At 31.0% G+C, this 17,346-nt stretch overlaps 1 pseudogene; it reads left to right on the top strand.

Annotated features, from left to right (window-relative positions):
• Positions 1-477: 477 nt before the first annotated feature.
• LOC139092934 (connectin-like) lies at positions 478-13,271 on the top strand (annotated as a pseudogene).
• The last annotated feature ends 4,075 nt before the right edge of the window (positions 13,272-17,346 follow it).

Genomic DNA, 17,346 nt, shown 5'->3' with positions numbered 1-17,346 from the left:
AACATACTCTGAATCTTAAGAGTACCCTCTTTTCCTGCAAGGATCCCAACCTGGGACTGCATGCCGCTATTCGGGAATCAAGCATAATATTCATTCTACAATGTTTTCTAATAAAATTGCATATTTTATTACAAAAATGAAAAACTTTTATGTCCGAGCTGCACTTAATGCTTAAATCCATTTAATAGCTCCAAATTATTACCATCTGATATTATTTATGACTGAACAGCATATGTTGCAAGTGCCAATGACATGACAATTTTGTAGATATAAATCTTGAATTTATGTTGACGACGGTTGGGGTATTCTTTTGGTTGGAATTATCCTATCTACGCCACTGGACGACAGTCACAAAGTTCTTTTTTACTATTTAATTCGCATGCTCACTTTAGAATCCAATTTGATCCTAGATCTAATCAATTTTTTTTCTTGTTTTATTTCTTTACAGTTCTTCTGAGTAGCTTGGCATATATCTATTGCAAAATAAATGAAAGAATAGTATTGGCAGGAAAGATATCATCATTGGCGATATTACCACAAGACAAGGAGTTGATCTAGACACAAAATAGTCAATAAGAAGGAAAAACGAGGGGAAAATAGACAGAAAAAGGAATTGTCATATGAGGATATAGATATACATACGATATAAATACATAGCATATGAGCATATATATTACTCGATAGATAATAAGACAAATAAGAAAATAATCTTTTATATTGTTATTTAAATGCTAAAGAAATATAGAGAAATGTCATCAAATACATATCAGAAAATTGCTTTGATCCTATTGGTCTTGTGCATAGTTAGTCCAATTGAAAGTCGCTATGAGAGTAAGGAGCGAAAACAGGAAAAGTCAATTGGATCACAACAAAGCATACAACCGCAATTAACAATTCAACAACAAGGAGTATTAAGTTTGTGCAAAAGGATCGCACGCTTTCCTTCCTTTGCCACTGTACACCGGATGATGAAAGCATTAAAGCTCAAAAAGGTCTGTTTCTAATTAAATTTATTTTGCGGTTTATAGTTTGCATGAATGTAATTTAATGTTTAAAATTTAATTATTCATAGACTTTACATATAAATTTGAATATTGTAAAACTGTAAATGAGGCTTTGATGGTTGCTGAATTGGTAGAGTAAGGGGGGTTCATGTTATGAATTTTTACTAATTATAGTTTCATATGTACCCTCAAAGTATACTACCGAGAAATCTATTAAAGTCTATTAACAAGAAGGGGTGAATGCTTTGCAACTAGGCAAGCGTCTTGAGCAGCACATTCGAGTCTGTAAGATGTTTTCATGTCTATGTGTAAATGACAAGATTCGATGATGTCCTGACGTCACCATGATGTGTGTATCCATGTGCAAGCTAGCCTATGATCAATTTTCTAGACTTCCCTTGAAGCCTTCTTTAAAATTGTCTTGGAGAGAATGGAAATACCCCTAAAAATTAGATCTTGTTCTTCATTCATAATTTCAAGCAAGAACATCCAAAACTGTACAATCGACTTTAAAACTATTCAATACTTAATTACATGGCCACTTCTGGCACTAATCAAGTATATTTGAAACTGTGGATTACCAATATTCCAAAAACTGAATAACTCAAGCCCCCAAAAACTAATCGTAATCATCAATTACATTTTACCACGACATTATGGCAATAGAATTATATCCCGAAAGTACATGACTTGATTGTTCACACTTGAAAAGCGTCGTTACGTGACACACAAACTATTTTGTTACTAAAATAATTATCAGATGAAAATTAATTAATTACTTTATAATGTTCATTACAGCCGACTGTTGGATTATTAGTCAGAACATAACACGCAAGGATCAACAGTGGTTAGCATTTAACTCACAAACTCAGTTGCAGCATTTAAAGTTTTCAGTATTTGCAAATGGTAATTTAACGTTTGTGCCAACTGATATTCTTCAGCCATTGAAACATTTGCGAACGATAAATATTGAATACGGGCATATCGACGAAATATACGGATATGCATTTGGAAATCTAACACAATTAATGAATATTTCATTGGCAAATAACCGCTTAAAAGTCATTGGTCAGAATGCATTCGCAAATCATCCACACTTACATGAAATCAATTTAGAGCGAAATGAACTTAAGGATATAAATCGTCGGGCATTTGTGAATTTACAAAATTTAAATCGACTCAATTTTGATCATAACTTATTGGATGTGATACAAGATGACACGTTTGAAGCATTAGTGAAATTAAGTGAATTGTTGTTATGCAATAACAGTATCAATAAATTGACACGCGGTATATTCAAGGGACTGGGGAATTTAAAAGTATTGAATTTGAGTCATAATAAACTCAGCATTATCGGTGATACTGTATTTGCCGAATTGTGGAGCTTACAAGAATTGGAATTGGAGCATAATCAGATTGATGTAAGTACTTTACTTTACTTTATTTACTTTTTTTATCCTATTCATTAATTTGGTTTTCCGCAACTTTATTTCTCATCATGAAATGTGCAATAATAAAGTTTTAACAGTTATCTCATCCTTTGAGTTATCTCTCTCTCTCACTCTCTCTCAGTTTTGTGCTTCTGTGGATGAAAAAAAGGATGGGAAATTATTTATTGCAATGAAATTAAAACTTTCTCATTTCAATTATGATGATTAAGTATTTTTTCTTTTTACTCTACTTATTCCTTCATTTTCTTTCCTCAAAAGTGATCTCCTTTTTTTTTATTCTTGCTAATTTAGATGCGGAAGTTGTTTAAATGCTTTTTAATTGTTTTGTATTATAGCGTTTTTTTTCTTCTTTTTATCTTCTTTTTATGTCCCGCTATTTCGCTTGCTTCCTTGATTTACATTAATCCTTGAAAGTGAAATATTGCGGATGCAAAAATAGTTGAATTTTCTTTGGATTATTGTCTTGTTTAAGAGTATTAAAAAAAACTTCTTGGGGTGTACTTTGAATGAGAATGAATCGAGAAACTTCATCTTTTAATTAAAAGAGAGCTTAAAGGCAGTGTTGTCAATCGGAAGTTATGCAAATTATAGATAATCATTCTTGACGTGAGATTTAGATTGGTTGTGCATTGAAATGTATATTACACTTGATTGGGGTGCTAGAATTAAATAGGGGAGTGTTTAGAATTTTTGAAGAAGAGGCACTGATTTCCCGAACAAACAAGGAGCATGCACATGAGTATTAGACCACGAAATCGAGTCGATTTGACTTTATTAATCAACTTTAAGTCGATTCGAAGTCGACTGGGTATGAGATGTGTCTAGTCGACTTCAAGTATGTCAGCTTCAAGCACTGTTGAGTATCCTCAAAAAACCGTGACATGGTTTAAAAAAGCACAACACTGACTATGAGTAAGAATTTTAATCACCGAACATTGAACAACCCTGCCACAAAGATCACTGTCTGAGAAACAGCATCACTGTCTTAAAGTTTTAAGCAAACATTCAAAAATTTTTGTGAATCATTTCAATCAAAAATTAAAAGTTTTATTGTTAGCGAAAAAGAATGAGGAATTAAAATTCTTTCTCTTAAATAAAAGATGTCAAGATTCAACGAGCTTTGTGACTTTATATACATTTAATTACGATCATTCTTTGACTAATCAGTAGTACTGTTATATAAAGTTTATTTGATATTAATTTACTATATTTAAGAGAATATTAGGAGTGGTTAAATTAATGTGAAATTTTTAATCATTTTAGTTTGGTCCCGGAATAGTGGGGACCAGAAATATGGGACCTAACCATATACGTAATGAAATTATATCTAGAGAAATGTGGCTAACAGCTTTTTTTTAGGATAAAGACAGTAATGACATTAATGGAGTGATTTTGATCCTAAGATAGAGAATCTGGTCTACTAAGTACGGTGGTCTGGCGCACCCTAATGCCCTATTCAATAAAATGCTGACCATAGCTTAGTATCTCAATGATCTGAAAAGCTCAATGTTTTGTTTAAAACCAAGGTAAAGCTTTGGTATATCACTATACTGCAGAGGGCATGAAGTAAATTTGGGAAACTCTGGAATAGAAAAACATCCAAAATTTACATTCCTTTAACTACTAAGCCATTAAAATAACCACTGATTGTTTTTCAGCTTACTTATTTAGGATTCACAAATTAATTAATTATTGTATAATCAAGTAACATTAACCGAATTTAAAGATTCATGCTTTAGGCCTATCAAAGCCTTTTTCTTTGTTCAAAAACTTTTTTATTCAAATTTAATTAATTTTCAAAAGTCCAACATAGACTTTAAGCTATTTACAATACCTTGAAATTGCTTCTTTACCCGATTTGTAATTTTTTTGCAACACATTTTTTCATGAATTCTGCAAACAATTAGCATCGATACTTTTGTGCAACAATTAAATATTCAAATATGTATATAAAATTCTGATCCGTACACAGAGCCGATGGGCAGTACAAGAATTTACATTTAAAATATTTTTAATCTAGCAAAAGCAAGATTGATGTAAATTTCATGTGAAAAAAAGTAAACAAATCTTTTAATGCATAAAAAAAAGTACGGGAACAGGAAATTCCATTAATTGTATAACATAAAGGAACGATGGAATCATAGAAGTGAGAATAATTCATTGTTTGATTAAATCTGTCTAGTAATGCTTCAATTAGTCAAAGATAATTTGAATTGTAAAATCACTTCCCATCTTCTTCCTTCTGCATAATTTACTTGATTGCTTATTTTATTTGAAATGGTTATGCTGCAGTCTTTCCTGTGAGTTTTTTTTTTGTTAAATTGTGAAAAATTTTTCATTTCAACGAAATATTTTACTTCTTTTTTTTTGTCTTTTCCCTCATGCACATTATATTATTGTGTGGATTGTTGAAGGGAAAGAGAAAGCTAAGGAGAGGAAGAATAAAAAAATGGAAATGAAGGAAAAGGAGATGAGAAAGAAGTATACGGATTTTTTCTAATTAAATTTATCATGATAAAAGAAGAAAATTCATCTCAATTTCATTCAGCATAAGCAACAAGAAAAGAAATTTTTTTTCGCATGCAATCTTTTCATTTGACTGGAATAAAGAAAACTTTTCCTCTTCTTACTTCTCTTCTCTTCTACTTCCTTTTTTTATTTTTTTGAAAGACAAAATTCATTCATCGTAAAAAAAGTCGTATTTAAAAAGTTTTTCGAATTAAAACTGTTTGTTGTTTACTTGATTAATTCAGATCTCAGTCGGGATAAGTTTTTTTTTTTTTTTATATCTCTTCTGACTTTTGAGCTAGAAAATTCTTTGATTTTCAGCAAAAGGAATCTTAATTCGTTTCAATCAGCATAAGTTTTATTTTTGAACAGATTGAAAGGATGTCATACTTTATTTTGGTTGAAAGAACTTTAAAGATGGGTTTCTATTAGATTACTGATGTGTAACATGTGTGCCGTGACACACTGTTGTGTGTGACACACTGGTGTGCTATGAGAAATCTCAGATATGACTAGGGTTTCCTGAAATTTTCGAAATCAAGAGAAAGCCGAATCGAGGTCGAGACTAAATCGAGACAGATAGATCGAGACTGAGAAAGGAATCGAGACCGAGACTGGGATCGAGACAAAGACCGGGATCGTGATCGGGATCAAGACCAAGACCGAGATCAATATCGATACCGAGATCAAGACCAAGTTAGCGATCGAGACAAAGTTAGGGATCGAGACTGAAAGCGATACAGGAATCGATATCTAAACCGAAATCGAAATCAAAACCCACATCAGAATCAAAGCCGAATCGAAACTTGGTCTCGATAATTTTCGATTGAGAATTGAAAGTCTTGGTCTTGGTCTCGACTCGAGAACCTTTAGGTGTTTGATGTTGAAATCGTTCGCTACACATAGGTTGCGCACTCCTTTATTACTCACTCGGAATCTAGTTCTTAGTACATATTATGGACTGTAAAAAAGGAAAAAATACTGACATTATTCAGAATTCAAAAATATTGTAAACTCAAGTTCCGAATCAAATAATCAAAAACTTTTATCTTGAAGTGGACTAAAAATAGTCAAATCAATTTAAGCATGACTTGGTAGTGACTGAAAAGCTAATCAAAAACAACGAAGAAACTAATTCGACTAGACTCAATTTCAAGAAGTAATAGCCATAATCACGTTGGTTGATGTAAAACGACTCCACATAAGCCCACACATATGCTTAGCACACGCCTATATTTAGCACCGACAGTTGTGTCTACAAGCAATCTAAAAATAATCCATTTGATAAATGATGCTTCGAAATTTGCTCTTACGTAATTACAAAAAAGCATGTCTCGTTGCAATACCGCAAGGAATCTGCGTATATTCACGACATAGCTTCATATCTATCTACACTCAATTATTTTAAAATATTTTCTCATTTCTCATGAGGGGGAATTAAAGCAAGGATGGAAAAAAAACAATTTTTTAATGATAAAGCAAAAATGCCTCATCTGTGCTGTAAAGTTTCTTTTCACTCAAAATTTAATTAAAGTTATATCAATCATATTCCTCAAGGTTACTGTACTTGTCAACTTTTTTTTATTTTTATAGAATTTTTGTTATTCCTTAACCCATAAATTTGACGCATACTATCGTACCCTTATCATAAATTTTTATGATTTATCTTCTTTATTTTCATGGTCATGAAGACAGAGAAAAATGAATGCTGAATTTTATTTACATAAAATTCGATTGCTTTATATTGACTAGTCCCCTTATTTATTTCGCATTATTCCAAAAATACAAAACTTATTCAAGCATAAATATTAATAAATAATTTTTCAGCATTATATTATGGCATTGAAAAACATTTCGATAATTAAATTCAACTTTTATTTTACATTTGGCTTTATAGTCATATCGCACGGGAAAGTTCTGAGAGTAAACATCATAAATTTTCCAAAAATAGTAAGGGAAAAAAATGCTGTATGAAAAGTGAAAAATTTGCATTTTTATGACTTCTTGATTCCTACAAATTCATTGACAAATAAATAATAAAAAAAAAAATCTTGTATATAAATATTTTATACGCATATATTAGGTATCTACTTTGCATATATCCAACACAAAAAAAAATATTGTAAAGGAGTTAGATCTAAGTGAAATACGATAGAGATACAAAACTGAGTGAGAGTGTTGAAAAAATGAACTTATATAACATATAAAGTTGTTCATCGCATATACCATTCCTTTTTTGCATAAGTTGAATATAAAATTAGCATACAGAGATGATAAGTAGTTTCTTTCTCACCAATAAATTTTCCTTTTTTTCTCCCCTTTCTTTTTCATATAGAAAATTTCTGAACGAGCATTTGATGGCTTAAATAACCTACAACGACTCAATTTGGAGAATAACAATTTGAAATTGTTAGAACGTGGCCTCTTTACTGGTGTACCAGCACTGATTTATTTAAATCTGATGAAAAATTCATTAGAAACAATAACATACAACAACATTTTGCCGTTAATGGATAATTTGGTGAATAACACGAACAGCATTTTGGACATAACAGGTGCGTTAAATGTAATGGTGATTTATAAAACGCGGGTAATAGGTATTTATGACTTCCGTTTCTCTAACGCCAACGCAACATTTGGTTGATGGTTTTAGCAATAAGTACCATCACGATTTAATGCGTCATAATCAGCAGCGTCAATTAATTGTGTGAACTTAAAAAAAAAATTATGTGGTAGACGGAGGCAGGATAATTTTAATCGCTTTTCGGTGTAAATTGCTTCATTTTTTGCGCTCGCCTTATTTATTCCCTTTTAACGATGAAATGACAATTTTCCATTAAATATAATGAATGTCGAGCAATAATTACTTTTTTTTCTTCTGTGACTTAATACAAACTAAAAATAAGATACGGAATGAGAAAAAATGGTTGTCATTTCCTGATTTCAGCTAATCTTTTAATGCCCATTTATATTTATTAAGACTGAAATTCTATCCTCTAATGTATGTACATATCCATCTTTATGATCAGGAGTGTAGTATAGAATCTATTGAATTAAGGTTTTTGTTCTGAATGAATGGAAGTTTTTTAGTGGAGGTTGAGATTTACTTTCATAATTTTGCTGTCTTTGGTTCATTTCTTTCTATTATCCAGATTTCAGAGACCACAAATAGCCTTGATAGCCCTCAAATACTTCTGAACATCTTAGGATGTTTGCCGGGTCTCTTCCAGCAATTTAAAATTAAACCTTCCAAAATTTCAGAAATCTGGATTTGCAAAAATTTGCTATTGTCATGCAGCTAACGGCAATTTCCATCCAGTTTTCCTCACAAACTATTACAAAATTTGTTCAATATTGCTGTAAGGGATGCTCCTTCATAGTCCCTGATCCCATACCCAAATAATCTCAAACTAACTCTTAAAAGCTTCCCAAGAAACCACCCCTGACTACACTCTTATACACGATTATCTTGACATTACTTGCGTGATGGTGAAAAGTGATTGTAAATGACATAACAATTTTCGTTAAGTTTAAGGCATTTCAACCATAACGCCCATATCATTTATTCTCGGTTTCACGATAATGCTCATCATCTTCTTGTTATTATATTCGTCATTTATGAAGTATATACTACAGGTTATTATTTGATTAATGTGAATGATTTATGAGGAGATGTTGTGAAATTGATGGAAATCTCAATGGAATTAGGATTTTGATGTGCATTTAGCTGACAAAATTCTTGAGTAATTATTTTAAGATGCTGGATTATTCAGCAGTGTACAGAAATTCCCCAAAAATAAGTGTAAATAATCCGAGAAAGATCCCCAACTCTGCAAAAGATTCCCCCTTGATTTACATCACCTAATCATCTGATGACTTCTGGTAGACAGTCTCATCATACAAATTTTTTCTTCTTTTGAAAACTAATTACTTCTGAGTGAAGGTCTTGACATTTTTGTATAAGCAGAAGAGAGAAGCAAGAAAAATATGAAATAAGAAATAAAGTTGAGGGAAAATATTTGTTCTCGTCTTCGCATTTTTAGTAAATAATATGCTTAGTAATGTCACCCACAATACCGAGTATTTTCTGAAAATTCCATCCTTAATTTTCATTAAGCACGTCAAGTGTTTTTTAATTTCAAGTTTTTGAAAAGTAAATTTTTATGACAATCAGAAGTTTCTGCTTGTTTCTTCATTTAAGACATCTCATGAGCCACTCTTAAACGGTTCATAATTATACTTTTGTACACCCGAGAATTTAATTTAATTAAACATTCATATAAAAATCACACGAGAAAAAGTTTGTTTCACTGGAAATACGGGGGGTATTGTACTTACTTTGATGTTCATTACTTCGCCATTCGCACATATGCGCTTTACTTTCCTCAAGCGTAATTGATATAAATTATTTTAATACACTCGGGATTAGATTGTATGATATAATTTTTCATATAGCACGAGCAAAATTTATTTAATACCCTCGTGTACTCACTTTTGAGTGAAAATAAAATAAAAATAAAAAAATATTCTCAACAAAATTTAATTTACTCATAAATTTATTTTTGCTTTTCTTTTCCTTTCAATGACAGTAGCTCCTCTGGTTTCATTTTGAAATTGGAAAACTTTCATTATCAATTTTATTCAAGCACTTTTCTATTCAAAAAGAGTAATTGAGATTACGTTGGAATATTGTCTGCTTTCTAATGACTGTCTATGAATTCTATACAATATTTTAATTTAGTGACTTCTATGACGAAGTTTTATATTATCAAGTACTTGCTTACTTATTTAGCTGGTAGTACAGATCAATTGTGATCCATGGCCTCATTTGGTTTACGTCTGAAGCTGGATCTTTCGCTGGCAACCACTTGCAAATACCAAGTGTATCACCATCTCTGTCGACATCGTCTTTCCATGAATTATTGGGGCACCTGTGTGATAGCTTGCCATCCATAAAATAAGATTTAAAGAAAATAATTAAGTAAAATTGGATTTGAGAGAAATTTTCACATTTAGACCTTTGAATTTTGAGTTAGGAACTTAAAAACTCTTAAAAACATCACAGATCAGTTGATTGCTCCAAAAATCTAGATAGGAACTCCACTCTGACTTGGAGCCAGATTCGGTTTAAATACGACATCGTTCCAAAAACACGTCAGCTTGGTGGTACATTTTGGATCTAGCAATCGACTTGTGATTTTCTAATCTAAAAACAGCAAATATTGTTCAATTTTTAAAATTAGTAGCTAAACTTCGCCGAAAAACGTAGATTTCAAATCCATTTGATTAGAAATTTAATTAGAATTTGGAGCCTTCTTCTTACTAATCTTCCGAATCTAAATGCTCTTTCAAATCTAATAATCTGTCAAATCTAATAATTTCAGAATGAGTCAGACGCAAACAGCAGCTTAATTCTCTAATTTAACAAGAAAGTATTAACGCCCAAAATTCATAAAACTCGACCTTGCTCGAACTTGATTGACTTTCTAAACCCCCTAAGCTCTTAGAAACACAAGTTAAACCTTTCTACTTAGAATTCTCAGAAATGCCTCTAAGTAAGTCCTTCATGTTAATAACAGAGTTTCCAAAAATAACATGCAATGGACATAACTTTTGCTTATTTATTCAGCAAGTCCAATACGATTTCAAAATTACAACTAGAATACATGCTGAGCTTATTTACACTCCTTCTAAATTTAGATTCCGTTAAGACAACATGAATCCACACTAAACTTACCAAAAGCGCTAAAGTCATTACATAAACACAACGCCATTTTCAGCTTTTTCCCAAAAAAACACAAGCAGCACAGTAAGAAGAAGATATAATTTAAATACAAAATTTTATTCCTTGAAAAAGATAATTAATTAATTTCGAAACCGCATCTCATTGGAACTGTCTATGTTGTTGTATTGGCTGCTCATTTCGCTGTTTTATTTATGTCAATAAAGCCCCATAAAAATGTTTCATTAAAGTATAGACAGATTTTTTTGGTTATCATTAAGCAAAACTTTTTTGCTTCATTTTAATTAAAATTACTTTTTTTTGTGCCACCCCCTCCCTAACCTACACCACAGTCTCCACGTTGCTGCCTGCTTTTTTTTCGCACATTTCATCTCACCAGAAAATTCTCGTGAGACTCAAATGCAAAGTTTGAACTTAATTAAAGCCTAATTTTTGGGTAAAGAGTGTAAATTAAATTCATAATAACGGAAAATAAAATGAAATCAGTGTGAGAATGAATGTGATGCGTGCTTAAAATTCATGAGTTATAAATTTTAATTCTCATCATCATAACAATTTTTTTTGGGGAAGGAAGGAAAAGGTTCACATGAAAGGAATTTTTTCATGAAAGAAGCCTTACTTTGATATTCATATATGCATTTGTAATCTCGAGCTTAATTTTATTTTTTCTCTTTTTTTTCTCAAAACAGAAAATGATTTCATCTGTGACTGTCGAATGACGTGGCTAATCGAATTGAAGAATCAGACAAAAAATGAAGACCTTCGAACCGCACTTGACGATATTGAATGTTTACTAAAAAAGCCAAAGGATCCATACCACAAGACAAATAGGATTGACCATAACACTATTGAGCATCCAAACATGCATGTTGAAGAGGATGAACCGGAATATTACGATGATGAGCCAGATGGTAAAACAGTAAGGCTAATGCAATTAAAGCCCTCGAATTTGACATGTCCGGAGGAGATGAGCGATCCAACAGAATTGCCACTATCGAGAGAGTCGATTGGTTTTGACATGAGTTGGGTTAAAGTTGTTGCATCGTCAAGATCGTCAAGTAGTCTGCCAGTTTCAATTAGTATCCTCCTCCTACTCATAGCCGCCTCGACAAGCATTTTTAAATTCTGCTGAATAATTTAATAAGCGAATGGAAACAAAACATACACAAATGAGAAACTTAAATTTAATTTAAAAATCTTCTTACTTCTCTTTACTTTCTCATTCAATGTCTCTCACTCACTCCCTCACTTTTCATTGTTTAATTTGCATTTTCTTAAATTAAATATATTTAACTCTTTTTTTATTTTTTTGTGCTAAATAAAGAATAGAAATGATGCAGGAAAGGACTTCAAAGTCTGTCGCTTTTCTTTTGCATTTCCCACAAATTTTCCCCATCATGACTTATATAAAACAATTTTCAAGTTTCCCCTTTCATCAACTTTATCATCATAAAAGTCTATGTTGGAAGCGAAAAAAATAATGTAAATAAAATCCAAAGATAAGCAGATATATTTCGTTTCCTTCTCCGTTATCTCATACAATAATTTTTAATTTTCTGTCCGAATAGCTTTTTCTAGGAAAATAAAATTCTTAAAGAGTGGTGCTTTGTGCTTTAAGACATACCCAAAAAAAAAGGGAAAAATCATATGAATGATGAGTTTTTGTGTCCCAATTTGAAGATTTCTACTGTAATGTAACCTAAATCTCGTATCTTGGTAATCCTTTTTTGTTTTGAGGCATTTCTTCTTCTAATTTCTATATGCAAATTTTTGTGTCATCTGAAAATCGATTTTGTTCTTCCATAGTCATTCTTCATTTGTTCAAACTTCAATTTTCAATGTATTTTGTCTGTTCGTTTCTTTTGTCGGAAACTATTATGGAAATTACATGATGAGAACTTTTCTTGTCGATAAATTTTTTTCTTGTTGCTTTCAGTTTGTTGAACTGATTGGGCAAAGCTATTAATTTGGAAAGAAAAAAATGTTAAAGTTTGCATTTTTAAATGGCAAAGAAATTGAACGTTGATGCCTCAAAGGAAAGCACAAAAAAAGACATTTCAAATTAAACTTGCAATATTGGAATAGTTCTTATTTAATTTTGCATACTTTTTGTAAGTTTTTGTTACAATATCGAGTTCTGAATGATTATTTAATGGTGTTACATTGGACAAAACTTCCAATATATGCATGTAAAGCTTCCATTAACAAATGAAGTTTCCGATGCATGTAAGGATCTGGAAAAATGGCATCAGAGGCCTAAATGGATGAGCGTTGGCTTCAATTACCAGAACATGTCAAATTTTCAAAGCTCTTTTTCCATTTGACCGTTTTACCATTTCTAGATCCAATGCTTCGTTGTTGAGCTGGGTGAAAATTTTAGGTTTTGGCATATAATTTGACTCCATTGCTAGGTCTAGACAGGGTACATTAGGTTTTATGACGTACTCATGTCATTACAAGTGATTCAGAGCTCAATTTAGACTATTGGTCTCAAGCGATTAGTGTTTAGGCTTTCCACAGAACATCTTGGTGGTAAACCACGTCCGAAACTACACACGGCAAGTCAAGATCGCTATATGCGGTTCCTGACACTTCTTAAAAAATTCAGCGAATGTGCTTTTGTTCACAGTTTGAACAAGAATGCACTAAAGGATGTCGTACAAAAGATCCTTTGATTTCAATATCGCTAGCACATAAATGGACCCTTGAAACACTACATAATATAAAGATCACTTCCTGATAGTTTTAACCGCAATAGATGAAACAAAAGCATTCATATGCGTGTTGATGGCTTTTAAAACTTGTTTACACTTTCCATAACTAAACATTATTCTATACAAGAAATGCCGAGGTGTCAAGATGAAGTAGAATCATTTTCCATTAATATATTCAAGCACACTAGTAGAGTCACTGATTCTATTAGTGCCCTGCTATGATTGTGTGTACGTGTCACGTTGCGAAGCATTAAGCACTTGATTTAAGATATATTTTTCTTGAAAAGTATATTAAATTTTTGAAGTAGTTTAGGATAACAAAAAAATAAAATAATAAATGCACGTGCTCAGCCATGAGAGGTCGAGAGGTCGAAAAAAAAAGGTAAATTATGTTTGATTTTGAGACAATGACTTATTGGCTTAGTACTGAAGAATACTCAAAAAGATAATTCTTTTTTGAAATCAAAATGACAAAAAAATAAGACATAAAATTCTAAAAAAGTGGAGATAAAAAATCCCCAAAAAATAATTTGTTTATTCAAGAAAAAACCAAAATGGATGTAAATGACACAAGAAATTCAATTTGCTACATTTTTTTGCAATTTATGTCAATAAGATTTAATTTTTGCTTTGACAATTTTAGTTAAACCAAGTTCCAGATGATAATACTCTTTACATACATAACATATAAGCTATCATCCTTGATTGTAAATATATAAAAAAAAATGTATTTGAGAGCAGAAATTTGTTTTCGTTGAGATGCAGCTGAGATTGGACATATACGAGGAATCAAAGTCCTTTTATCATCTAAATCTAATCGATTTTCATTAAGTTCATTGAATTTTTTACGTCAGTCCAGCATGGAAATGAAAATGATTTTTGCACTCAAAAGGAATCTTGTAATTTTATAGTTTTTGCTAGATTTGGAGAATTTACGGATGTGATGATACTTCGAGTGACACATCATGACGATGATGTTACAAGTGCATTCATCATGATGTCTAGGCAACTTAATGTGATTTTCATCTGACGTTAAAATCGGAAGTTTAAATAATATTCACAATTGACTAAGCATCCCTAACAATCAATGAGCATGGTCTCAGAAACTTATTCTACTTAAATATACTGCTTGAGCATGCTGGCGAGTATGCTCTCAGCTTGCTCTGCTTTTGAGAAAACGTTCTTTGCTTGATAGGGTATAAGACGTCTTACTTACTCAACTCAGTTAGCCGTACAGACCATCTTTGATCCATGGCTTCTCGCAGTTGGTATCTAAGACGTCTGAGGAGTATAAGACGTCATCAAGTGAAAATATAGTTTTTTTAATCGAATTGTTACTGAATGTACATTTTTGATTTGTTTCTTGTAAGATCAGCAATAACTATCCTTGTCAGTAATGCTCCATCCACAAGGTGATCAGTTGTTGGACAATTCACAAATGACTCAATTATGAAATCATTAAGCGATCTTCTCTAACAAGCAAAGGGTTCGGTGTTAGGTACTGTAATGAACTTTCTACACCACAAATGCATGCCCTTTGCCTGTTAGTGTACTTTGTAATTATAAATAAAGAGTGATGATCGAGTAAGACACTCCAAACTGTCACCAAATTGCTAAATAAGCATGCCTATAAATATCCGATAAATTCTCCAAATCAAGCAAATTTCCACAAAAATTGACAAAAAAAAGTTAAAGAAAAAATTGTGACAAAATCAAAAGAATAATCAAGAAGAACGAATTTATAATAAATCATAATAAATAAAATAAACACATAAAGGAACTCCAACCATCATTAAAATGAATGTTATTATTGCCGAAAATAAAGAAATCCGTGAGTTTTAAAATGAAATTATCAACTAAAAAATTAACATATGTTAAGCAGCATAAAAAAAAGAAAGAAGAAATGAGAAGGCGTAAAATATGTAAATAAGATAAAAAGCCGTTATGAAGACTTACGTGTACCTTTCGCATTAAATGAAAACATAAAAATTATTAAATCGCATTATAATTTTCAGAAAATATAAATTATTGTGAATGAAGATGAAAATAAACAAAAATATAAAATTTTTACAAATGAAACGTGGAAAATTTTTCAAAAAAAAGAGGATTTTCTTTTTTAACGAGAATTTTCATTAACAAAGAATTTTCCTTAAGGTTTTTACGTTTCTAATTCTTGTTGGTAAAAGATTTTCGTGTGGGTGATCTTGAAGCAGCTTTTAAGCCTATTTGACTCTTGAAAAAGTTGACAATATAATTCAAAATAATCACCAGAATTAAAGATAATCTTGAGTTTCGTGAAATTCAGCTCAAAATAATATTATTTTTATGGAATTTCTATTAAAAATAATTCAAATTGATTTTATATTTTAATTGGTGGGGTTTTAAGTTATATAATGATTTTTTGTAAGCATTGGTTGTATCATCAATGCTTGAAGCCTAGAAAATGTACACCAATTTTGCTTTAATTTTACTTTTCTGTACCTATGTAACCAAAATGTTGAATATGTATTGATATTGATATTCCTTAGGAACGTGAACGTAATACACGTGGATTTTTTTGGTTACATGAGCAGGGTTTGTCAAAAAGTTGTATTTTATATGAGCAAGCTTGAAGCTTTTTCTGTGCTTTAAGTGTTCCAAAAACTGTAGATCTCCCTGACAGACAATGAGAATGCTCATCTAAATGAGCGTATTCTTGATTATACTCAATCAACACAATTGAGCATGTTCAAGTTGAATTGTATTGATATTGATATTCTTAGGAACGTGAATGTAATACTGGATTCCTTTCAATGCATTGACATTGTTCCATAAACTCCAATCTTTCATTCATCTAAATGAGCATACCTTGAGTAACTCAATCCATTCATATTTATGAGTCTGTTCCTTTCAAGGCATTGACCCTTCATCCAGATGATATTTTTGTATGGAAATGAAGAAATCTTTCCATCCCAATGAAACTTGTGTCAATGCCTTGGTTCCTTGTTTATTTGGGACTTAAGAAACAAACCCGTTTTTTCTGCAGATCTTCAGTTTTTTGGCAAACCAAAAATTGAGAAATTTTGATTTTTGAATATTTATAACCAAACTATCTACATATTTAAAGCAATAATAACAAGTCCTAGTAGATTTTTAAATAGATCGCAATATCAGAGACTAGAAAATACAATTAAATTAGGATAAAGCAAATATTTTCACTTTCCCAGAAAAATACTCCAAGAAATTAATTGAACATTTTTCCAAGAAATGACGAAACCCACATCTTCCCAGAATTGATCAAAATTGATTTCCAAGAATGTCGAATTTTCAAAGAATTAGGGCTTAAAACTTGCTTCAATTCACACTTAATAAAAAACAATTTAATTTTTGCAAAATGATGGAATTTTTTCGTTAATTTTCATGTTTCTCAATTAACTTTCTTAGACATTTAAACGAATCGCGCCTAATTTGACTCATAACAGACTGGTTGTTGAATGTTAATTGTGAAAATTTAAATATAATACGACAAAAAAATGTGCAAAAAAAATTTAAAAAATATAAAAAATGATTTTTTTACACTCCCTAAAATGCTATTTTTGAATACAAAAAAAAAAGAAAAAATTCGTATTGTATAAAAAAGAAAGAGAATTAACGCTGCATAACAACTCTTTTTTAATGTTTCTAATTTTAGTTATTATAATATAGGAAATTGAGAAATAACTCTAATGTTAAGGATAAGTATACACATTCAAGAAATACAGACACTGATTTTATTTCCATCACATTTAACTGAAGACGATCATTAAATAACTTTTTTGATTTAATGAAGACAAAAAAATAAAAAAAAAATAATTAAAATAAAAGGAATATAAAATTGTAAGTAATATGATGATGATAAGGAACTTTTAAATGAAATAATAAAATGTAAGAAATGTATTTTTTTGACT

The sequence above is a fragment of the Chironomus tepperi genome, unplaced genomic scaffold, assembly GCF_022539635.2.
Source record: "Chironomus tepperi strain 1889 unplaced genomic scaffold, CSIRO-AGI_Ctep_v1 contig_16, whole genome shotgun sequence".
NCBI lineage: Eukaryota > Metazoa > Arthropoda > Insecta > Diptera > Chironomidae > Chironomus > Chironomus tepperi.
Note: the sequence above shows the minus strand (reverse complement) of the source record. Positions and strands in the feature narration are given on the sequence as shown.